The sequence below is a fragment of the Nicotiana sylvestris genome, chromosome 7 (assembly GCF_000393655.2).
Source record: "Nicotiana sylvestris chromosome 7, ASM39365v2, whole genome shotgun sequence".
Classification (NCBI taxonomy): Eukaryota; Viridiplantae; Streptophyta; class Magnoliopsida; order Solanales; family Solanaceae; genus Nicotiana; species Nicotiana sylvestris.
In genome coordinates, this window is record NC_091063.1 from 64,531,072 (window position 1) to 64,541,367 (window position 10,296).

The window sequence follows — 10,296 nt, forward strand, 5'->3', positions numbered from 1 at the left end:
TAACCAGTCCATGCCCAGGATGACCTCAAAGTCGATCATATCAAGTAACAGAAAGTTCTCTCTGGTCTCGTAACCACAGAATGTAACCACACAGGATCAGTAGATCCAATCCACAACCACAGAATCACCCACAGGAGTCGACATATAAACAGGAGTACCCAAAGACTCACGAGGAATATCCAGGAAATGAGCAAACAGTGATGACACATATGAATAGGTAGACCCTTGTTACATCCCCTAAGTTTAACAACCTTGATACCGTCATATATATTTGATATGGTATTTTGAGTGGAACATTTTTGCAAAGAAAAAAATGGTTTGAAAAATATGATTTTTTATAGTTATTAATATTACTACTTTCAAATATGCTTTAAATTATACACATAATATGAGAAAGTTTATGAGATTTTTTTTATTGTAAAGATAGAAATTATTTTCTTCACAAAAAAAGAAGGTTATATTTTTACCATTTTAAGAATTAAGAATACGAAAATTTGTAATCTTTATATGAGATTAGGAAAATTAAAAATTGAGAAAATATATATATTTTTACATAGATGTTTTCATAAAATAATAGTGTATGTATTTATTTTGTATGGTGCCACATGACCATGATAGTATAATGTATAAAGTGTATTAAAAATAAGTAGAATTTTAAGTAATTTGAGTCAATTCTTAATTATGCGGGTAATTGATTAATTATGAAGATAATTATGGTATTAAGTGGATAAGTGTCTTTTGGGAGTTGCCACATGGCATAAACTAAGGCAAAGTGGCAAAATACACAAAATGAGTCATTAGACAAAGGGCTATCTTGTTTACACGTAAGAATACTTGGTCTATCTCTAACTTATCTTTAAGTGTTACAGAATAAGAAAGCAAGGTTTCAGATGTTTGTATAATATTTGCAGTGTAGTTGCAGTATATCCACACATTGTTTGGATTAATTACGATGTATTGGGCTTATATTTTTTCATGCTGCATCTTGTTATTGTTATTGTGGTTAGGTTCTTGGTCATGGACAAAACATTAGAGTATCAAAGAGAGTCACAACATGCCGTTGTCTTTGATGCAAGAATTGCATGTTCTCTCATCTAAATTAAGGTATTAGGCATTTAACAGATAATATTTTGGAACAATCTTCCTTTTGTATGGTTGTGGTTGTTGAAGGATTTATGTGAACAAGGAGGTGAAGTGCAAAATAACAAGGAAAATGTTACATCTTACTTGGTATACCTATAGAAACCATTGTTGAAGAGAAAAAAGTACAAAGAGGGTTCATAGCAAGCCTTGTTGCAATAGCATCAAAATTGATTCAAAGATTTCATACAAAGTATACCTAATGTTATCACAATGTGAAATTTCAATTCTAAGGGAGTACGGTACAATATTTCTTATGAACATCATACAGATTTTTCCCTACTTCGATCTGATGTTACGTATTTTGTCGCAATTGTCATGTGTTAGAGGGATTGTCAAGAGAATCGACTCAGGTATGTTAAGGCTATCCCTTCTTTCCTTTTGGTATGATCCAAGTAACGATACGTATACGTAATGATATTCCATAAGTGGTTACTCTTAGCAGTTAAGGATGTATATGTTATTCATTCTCGTAAGGTGATATTCAAGCATGTCTAAGTACGTATCTAGTTCCCTATTGAGGTATATGATAACGATTTTAATGTTCATAATATAGTAATACATGCATCTTTATGTATATTCATTTACCACCGAGCTACGGTTGGTGGGGTAGTTACCACTGGTTGGGCAGTTATGTATTATTATTTACGGTTGGTCAGGTAGTCATGTATTTTCATTTACCATCGATCTATGGCCAGTCGGGCAGTTATGCATTTACCACCGATCTACGACCTGTTGGGCAGTTATACATTTACCACCGAGCTACGGCCAGTCGGGCAGTTATGCATTTACCACCGTGCTACGGTCGGTCAGATAGTTACCACTGATCAGTTAGGCAGTTATGCATCATAAGACATGGATACTAGGCTCAAAGAGAAGCATTGTATATATGTAAGTATATTACATATGCATATATAGTGGCACTTCAAAGATTCGGGTTGATTCTTATATGTCTTCAATTAATGCTGACTTAATGTTATGTTTCATTTATGCTTTACATACTCAGTACATTATTCGTCCTGACGTCCTTTTGTTGGAGATGCTGCATTCATGCCTGCAGGTATAGATAATTAGTTTGATGAGCCCTCACAGTAGACGAGATTGGCATTCAGCGAAGGATCGGTAAGATTCCACCTCATTCGGAGTGCAGCCGAGTTTATGAGTCATTTATCAAAGTCTTGCTACAGACTTATGGGTAGGCCGGTACCCTGTCCCATTTAATGCCAAACAATCTTAGAGGCTTTATAGATAGAGGTTCATTTTGTACAATATGTCAGAGTCCTTGATAGTCCATATGTATTTATGTTTTAAGAATGATAGTTTATTGATACAGTGTTACCCACTAACAGTTATGTACTACAAGTTATTGCCATGTTGGCCCATGATGGTCACAGAAAGAATGAGTTATAGAATAGTTTGTTCGGGCTAGTACGACACCGAGTGCCAGCCACGCCTCCCCAGGTTTGAGGTGTGACAACCCTCGATCAAATAATACTGAAGCATCCCTACCGCAAACAGAAATAATACATGTGATCACGATATTTGAGGCCACTGTATCTGGCCTGGCCAGAAAAGCATAGAATCTAGCTGGAGCGCTGGCTGGCTGACCTCTGCCTGGTTGAACAATAGCTGGCTGACCTCCCCATACCTGGCCTCCACCTCTAGAATGGTCCCTACCAACCTATCCCCCACCTCTGGGTGGTCGGGCGGCTGGTGCTACAATCATGGGCTAATGACCCTGCTATACTGCCTTGCCCCGAAGTCTAGGGCAGGTCCTATTTATGTGACCCGGATCTCCACACTCGTAACAACCCCTAGGTACCATATACTGCTGACTCGAAGTCTGACTCTGATGGCCTGAATACCCACTAGAAGAACCCTGAATGGCTGGTGGACGATATGAACTCTCTGGCATGGCACTGAAATAGGCACTGGAAGAACCCTGATGAACTGGTGGGTGGTAAGAACTCTCTGGCATCGCGCTGACATAGGGTCGTACTGGAGCACCCCGAGGAGGTGGTGGTGGTGCTGGATATATGGACCTGCTAGGCTGCCCCTCCCAAACTGACCTCTGCCCCTAGTTGGGGCTCCTCTAAACTCTCTAAAGAATCGGTTCCTCTTGTCCAACTGCATCTGCTCTCTACCCCTCTGGCGATAGCCCTCAATCCTCCGAGAAATCTCCACCACTAGCTGATAGTCAGTACCTATCTCAACCTCTTGGGCCATGCTAGCTCGAATACCGAGGTGCAACCCTACAACAAATCCCCGCACTCTTTCTGCATCCGTAGGAAGTATCATAAGTGCATGGCGAGACAACTCAAAAAATCTTGCCTCATAATCGGTCACAGACAACTAACCCTATTTGAGCTGCTCAAACTGACACTGCAGCTCTTCACTCGGAGAGGGTGGAATACACTTGTCCAATAGAAGTAGTGTAAACTGATCCCAATTCATAGGAGGGGAACCCGCTAGTCTGCCAAGAAGATAAGATTGTCACCATCTATAGGCCTTGCCCTCCAGCTGGAAAGTAGTGAAATCTACTCCATATGACTCTAATATCCTCATGTTGTGCAGTCTGTCCCTACACCGATCAATAAAGTCTCGGGAGTCCTAATGCTGCTCACCCCCGAAGATAGGAGGGTGTAGCCTAGTCCATCTGTCCAATAGTTTCTGTAGATCACCGTACGTAGCTGGTCTAGGCTCAGGTGCTGCTGCGGCAACTGGCTGGGCTCCATCTATGGGTAGTGTACCCGGAGTCTAATATACCGCAGCTGCGTGCCCAGGAGCCTGAGTAGTAGGGGTCTGTGCTCCCCCTCCTACCTGAGATGTGGTTGGGTCTGCTAGAAATAAACCAGCCTGAGTCATAGTATCCATGAAACGCAACATACGACCCATGACATCCTGAAAGCCCGGTCCTGTCATGAAATCTACCGGGGCTGGCTCTGGAACAGGCACCTCACCCTGCTTCTCGATGACGGGATCCTCCACTACATCCACTGGTGGTGCTACTAGGGCAGCTTTGGGACACCCTCGTCCCCTACCTCGGGGCGGTGCCCTCCCTCGGCCTCTTTCTAGGCCTCTAGCAACGGGGGAGGGGGGGAAGATCCTCCCGGGTCTGGAGCGTCCGCTGTATGCGTCCTCACCATCTGTGAGAGAATAAAAGAAGGAGATTTAGTATACCATCAACTGCACTATAGGAGATGAATAAAAAGTAGTTTCCTAACACCTTATAGCCTCTCGAAGATAAGTACATGCGTCTTCATACCGATCCGCAAGACTCTACTAGATTGCCCATAACTTGTGAGACCTACGTGAATCTAGTGCTCTGATACCATGTTGTCACGACCCAAATTCCATATTAGGTCGTGATGGGCCCAATACCATTGTTAGGCAAGTCAATACTAATCAACTAGTGAATTCCTGTTTAATTAATTAGTAAGTGATGACTTCTCCTGATTTGATAAAAATTTTGGAGTTTAAACTTTAAGCATAGATAAATGGAAGAAATAATCATGTAAGTAAACCAAAAATCATAAGTCTGCTAGTGCGTGTGTCAAGACCTGGTGTCACAAGTATGTGGGAAATCTAGTAAATATACAAAACCATGCTATCCTACTGTCTGGAGAGGAATAGACAGGAAAATAAAGACATAAGAGATACTCCAGTTGCTACAGAACGGCTCAAAAGGGTAGCTCATCGGGAAGTCTAAAGTTGGGGAGTCAAGTCTACGCATCGGACTGATAGCCAGATGCACCTGCCTCAAATCCTGTACAATCAAGTATAGAAGTATAGCGTGAGTACATAAAAATATGTACCCAGTAAGTATCTCGTCTAACCTCGAAGAAGTAGTGACGAGGGGTCGACTCCGACACTTATTAGGGCCAACATTATAATAATATGAAGTTTCAAATTCTTAAATCATAATGTATGTAGATAATAACAAGCTTAGACAAGAATAATAACTGCAAAATCCTTCCATCACACTTAAGAAGTCAAGGAACTTCTTTATTTAAAACAAGTGACATTTCAAGCAACAAATCATACCAACTATAAAGAGTTCCAGTTCTATTATCACACATAAATACCACCGAGGACGTTCAACCCGATCTAATGATCACACCCAACTATGACTTATAAAAAGGACAAAGCGATCGCTGCAAATATATTCTGGTTAACAAGTTCGAAGTCAAATTCCACAGGGAATTAACCTATCAATCACAACTATTGAACTCACACAAATTCACGTATTCAATCTTCAGAAATATTTAAGTAATAAAGTGGATATTTACTAACTAAATAATACGCAATGAAAATGCAATAAAGATTAACTAACTACAGAACAGGTTGCAAACAAGGATTGGAAGGATCTAGGGTTCTGATTTCCCCTATTGTCGGAATCTTTTCCGCTACGTTTCCTATAAATTTGCCTAAGTCTTCTCTATCGATCATGAGCACTCCGACTGCTGTAACTTTACAACTCTCTCCCGAGTAATTATAATAATATGCTTGACATATTCTCCCGAATTACGCTAGCTAGCCTTAAGTACAACTCACTTAAATCGCACCAAGGTTTCGTTATCCCTAATCCCACCTTTAAACCCTTCGTATTGATCCCTCATATATGTTAGGAGTGATGTTGTTCAACAACTACCTAAATATGCACTCTTTTTCGAGTAATGCACACTAAATAAGAACAGTTAATTGAGGGCCCTTCAATCAACAATAATAAGCATATAGTTGAACAAATAGAGAGAATACTATGGCAAATCTATATTAACGTAATGAGAAAATCATCCTTCAACAGGTTCCATCAAAACCCTAGATTAGGAGTTTTGCTATGCATATTGTTTTCATAATCTCAACAATAGAATTCAACAACAATGATAAAAACTAGAGGAAGAAAGATAAAAACTCATTGCCAAATCTTCCGTCTTGCTTCTTGCCTGTTCTTGCCTTTAAAAATCCTTCTAAAAACCAAGATACCCTCTTTTTGGCCGAGCTGTGCTTTATATAGATCAAGGAGAGTCAACTCTGAAATTACAATTTTATCCTTAAATTAAATTTTCCTCGGAGAGACGTGCGCGGCCGCGCACCTGGGAAGGTGACCGTGCATCTGGCCACGCACTTGGTAAATTTTCTGTCTGACTTGCACGGTCAGTGTGCGGCCGCACACCTGGGCCTTTTCTTGCACTCTTCTTGTTCTTCTCTTAAAATGCTCTAACCCTTTACGATCCTCTGACAACCTCCCAATTTGATCCATAATCTTTTACATAGTCTTCAACTCTCCATATTGGCTCAAAATGCTCCTTAACCTCATTGTCGCCTAGAATTTCTCCTGCAAGGCATAAGACACTCAATCAGAGCAATTTACTCCCATTTAACACTCAAACATCAATAAAGTGCAGCCAATATAGAGTGTAAATAGTATCCAAAACACATATTTATAGCCTACTATTAATACCCCACACTTAAACCTTTGCTCGTCCTCGAGCAATCAGACAATACCTTAATAAACACCCATGCACTAAGCGATTCTCCTAACTCATCACACCAAGAATATTTCAAATAGTCTACGTATAGCAGTGTAACATATTTACCTCAAGAGTTGACTCACAAGTACCACGCATTATTCACAACTTGCTCACTTACTCTACGCAGAGGTCCAGAATCACCTTTCCTTTATGAATCAAGTGCCATCACACAACAAAAGAGAGTAGTTCCACACACATTATAATTTAAGAACAAATAGGAATTCAAAATAGAAAAAATTCACTCACTCTCAGAAAAGAACAAATAGGTACTCAAAATAGAAAGAATTCACTCACTCTCAGAAATGACATTCATGTGCCACAAGAAATGCACCATAGGCCTGCCCGTAGTGTACTACTCTACTTATTAAGCTCATTCAATCAAGGATCAAGTAGGACTTTTCACTGGTTGTATTGTAGGCTACGGGACGGGTAAGATACATTTATATGTAAGAGTGACTACACCTCTCTAAGCACTTCAATACATACACTTTAACATTTGGAACCCTACATTTATGTCAAACCATACTCCACCTTCAAATCAATATACATTAACTCCCAAATATTTAGGCACCTTTTCATCAAGAGACCACTTATGAAGGACTAATTTTTTTTAAATTCAAGTGGCTCTTACTTTTTTAAAACAGTGCACCTTTCTCCTTACTTCATTAGTTCTACTCAAAAGACAAACCAACCACCCCACACTTTAACTTTTACAAAGATCATAATAATTCTAGTGCTCATGAGAGGTGAACAGGTTCAAATAGATGGTCAATTCAAACAATTGGGTAAGGCTTGTAATGTGGTTGCCAAAGAAACAAGATACATGCTCAAAGGGGGTTAACTACATACATAACAATTAGGCGGGTAAAATATACATATCTGGCTCAACAAAGAAATGCTTATATCACTTCCAAGACTGAACAAACTTACTATTTCGCTTTGCAAACACACGGAGCAAGTTCTAGGCATCAAATGTAATGCACAGACTACAACAAAACTCACATGCACATGGCACATGACTCACTCAAGATTGGATCATCAACAACACTCTATTCAAAGCACTTAAGCCAAGTTAAGAAAATACAATTTAAGGCACTTATATAAAAGTCAACAATTGAGCCTAAGTCTCACACTGAAGCACTAGCTATTCTCAAGGCATAATGAAGTTAAGAACTTGTTTTCATTTTCGCTCATAGCCCAAGAGTTCCTACTTCTAAATAAAAAATAAAATTAACTATACCCGGTTCAAACAAAACACTTGGAAAAGAACCGCGACACAAAGTAATACCAAGGGGGAGTTGCTACACTACCTAGCAAAAGAAAGTATATTTTTTTCTTTTTTTTCGTTTTCCTTTCGACTTAAATCCCTAAAGAAACCCGTTGAGTGATATCCATCATCGGGATAAGTCGAAAATTTAAATTTTTCATATTTTTTTTAAACAAAGAACTAAAACTAATTTACCTTACTATATATACAACATAAATACAACATATCCCCCACCCCCACACTTTAAATGGTGACATGTCCCCATTTCACACAAATAAGAATGTAAGGTAAAGGAAACTTCCCTGGTAGAGTCAGTCCTGATCGGAGAGAGCGCCAGGATCGAGATGGCAAGCCCTAACCAACGCACGCAGTCAAGCCATAACCTTCCTCTTAGATTTGGCGTTTTGGGTGGCAAGAGCATCCACTCGAGTGCCCAAGTCTGTAACAGAAGTGCGCAACCCTGCCATTTCCTGCTCTAAGATTGTCATCCTCGTGTCCCATCTGACCACGGAGGTACCCTCAACAACCTGCTCGTGTGGAGGTGAGACCGCCGCAGCCTCATCTTGCCCTGTAGTACCCTCATCGAGAGCATCAGACTCATCGCTACTTGACTAACCAGGTGCAATAGTATCCTTCCCAATCACCACTTTATTTGCCCGAAACTTCTGTTCCTTCTTTACATTCTCATCCAAGGCCCTGTTTTCGGGTACACGTGTTGCACGACACAATCTAGTGACTAAGGAAGGAAAGAATAAGCCATACCTTTTCACCGGACAATAAATGAACATTTCGTCATGAATAACCTAAGCCATATCAAAATTGTGGCAAGTGATGAAACACCACATCAGTGCAGCGCGGGGACCATTCACCTTAGTGGTATTGGAAGAAGTCATCAGGCGGCTATTGATGATGTAGAGCCAACACTTTCCTTCAAAGGTGAGTGAAGCCGAATGAAACTTCTGTCGCGGCGTAATCCACACTACTTCCTTGTTGGGCACACATATTGTCAGAAAGAACATCTCCCACGGGATTGGTACTCTGCCATGGGTGTCAAAGTAGTCCTCCTTGTCAGGATCTTTCCCAAACATTAGTAACCGGTAAGCCCTCCGAATGGCCTCTATGGAAGCATCCACACTCTTTTTTCGTACCGTGCAGACACAGTCCACAAGTTTCAGGCAGTTCATGTAAAACTCCCTCAAAACCATCAAATTAGATTCGTCCGGTTCTTCAAAGAAGATATCCAGCCTGCGTCGGACCAATTCATGATACATATGGGGACAATCATTTTGAGGGACCCCAGATCAATTCCTCTCTCCGGTATAGGTTTCTTGGAGGCCTTGAGACCAAAATGTTCCCAAGCTGCGCTAGATACGAACTTGGTACTATCATACTGGTGAACATTAGCTGAAGCTTGTGGCCTGGATGAACCAGCGTGACCACTGGAGGATGCACCTATTGTTCTTCGTCTCATGGATGGCGTCATACTACCTGAAACAAATATCACCATTAGCTAAAAGTAAGATATGTGAACCAGGGGCGGTTACTCAGACTTCACTAGCACCCTTGGTCAGATCATTACATTCGCAAACTTATTGGGGCATTTTTACAAACACTTGTGCACAATTTACCCGAACTTCTAAATAATAATTTGATATCCTCAAATCAACCACATATATACCAATGTCAACCTAACCCATCATAATGAAATTCAACTTTGTCTCGACATACCAACCAATATAACTAGAATACAGTACAAGAGGAAATCCACCACACAACCATAGGAATCTACTACAATACATAAAAATTGAACTAACCTAAGCCATGGCATACAAAACTGGGTGCGCGGCCGATGCGCGGTTGCGCATCTGTGGTAGAAAATTTCAAAGATGCACGGTCAGTGCGGCTGCGCATGTTGTAGTTTTTTTATACAACATTACAATGGGTTGTCTCCCATGAAGCGCCTGATTTAACATCGCGGCACGACGCAGGTCGTCGTACTTAATCCTCGCTCAACATTGGTGGCTCGAGCAAATGGGTCACTGATACCACTTTCGCGTCATCCATGCCCACATAATATTTTAACCTGTGCCCATTGACTTTAAATGCGCGAGAGTCATTTTCTACCAACAATCTCACGGCACCGGTGGGGTGGATCTCTACCACATGAAATGGTCCTGACCACCTTGACTTTAATTTGCTCGGAAATAGCCTCAATCTCGATTTGTAAAGCAGTACCATATCTCTGGATGTAAAGCTCCGCTCCAGAATATTTTTTTCATGCACCATCTTCATTCTTTCGTTGTATAGCCTTGTGCTCTCAAAGGTGTAGTAGCGAAACTCATCAAGCTCATGCAACTC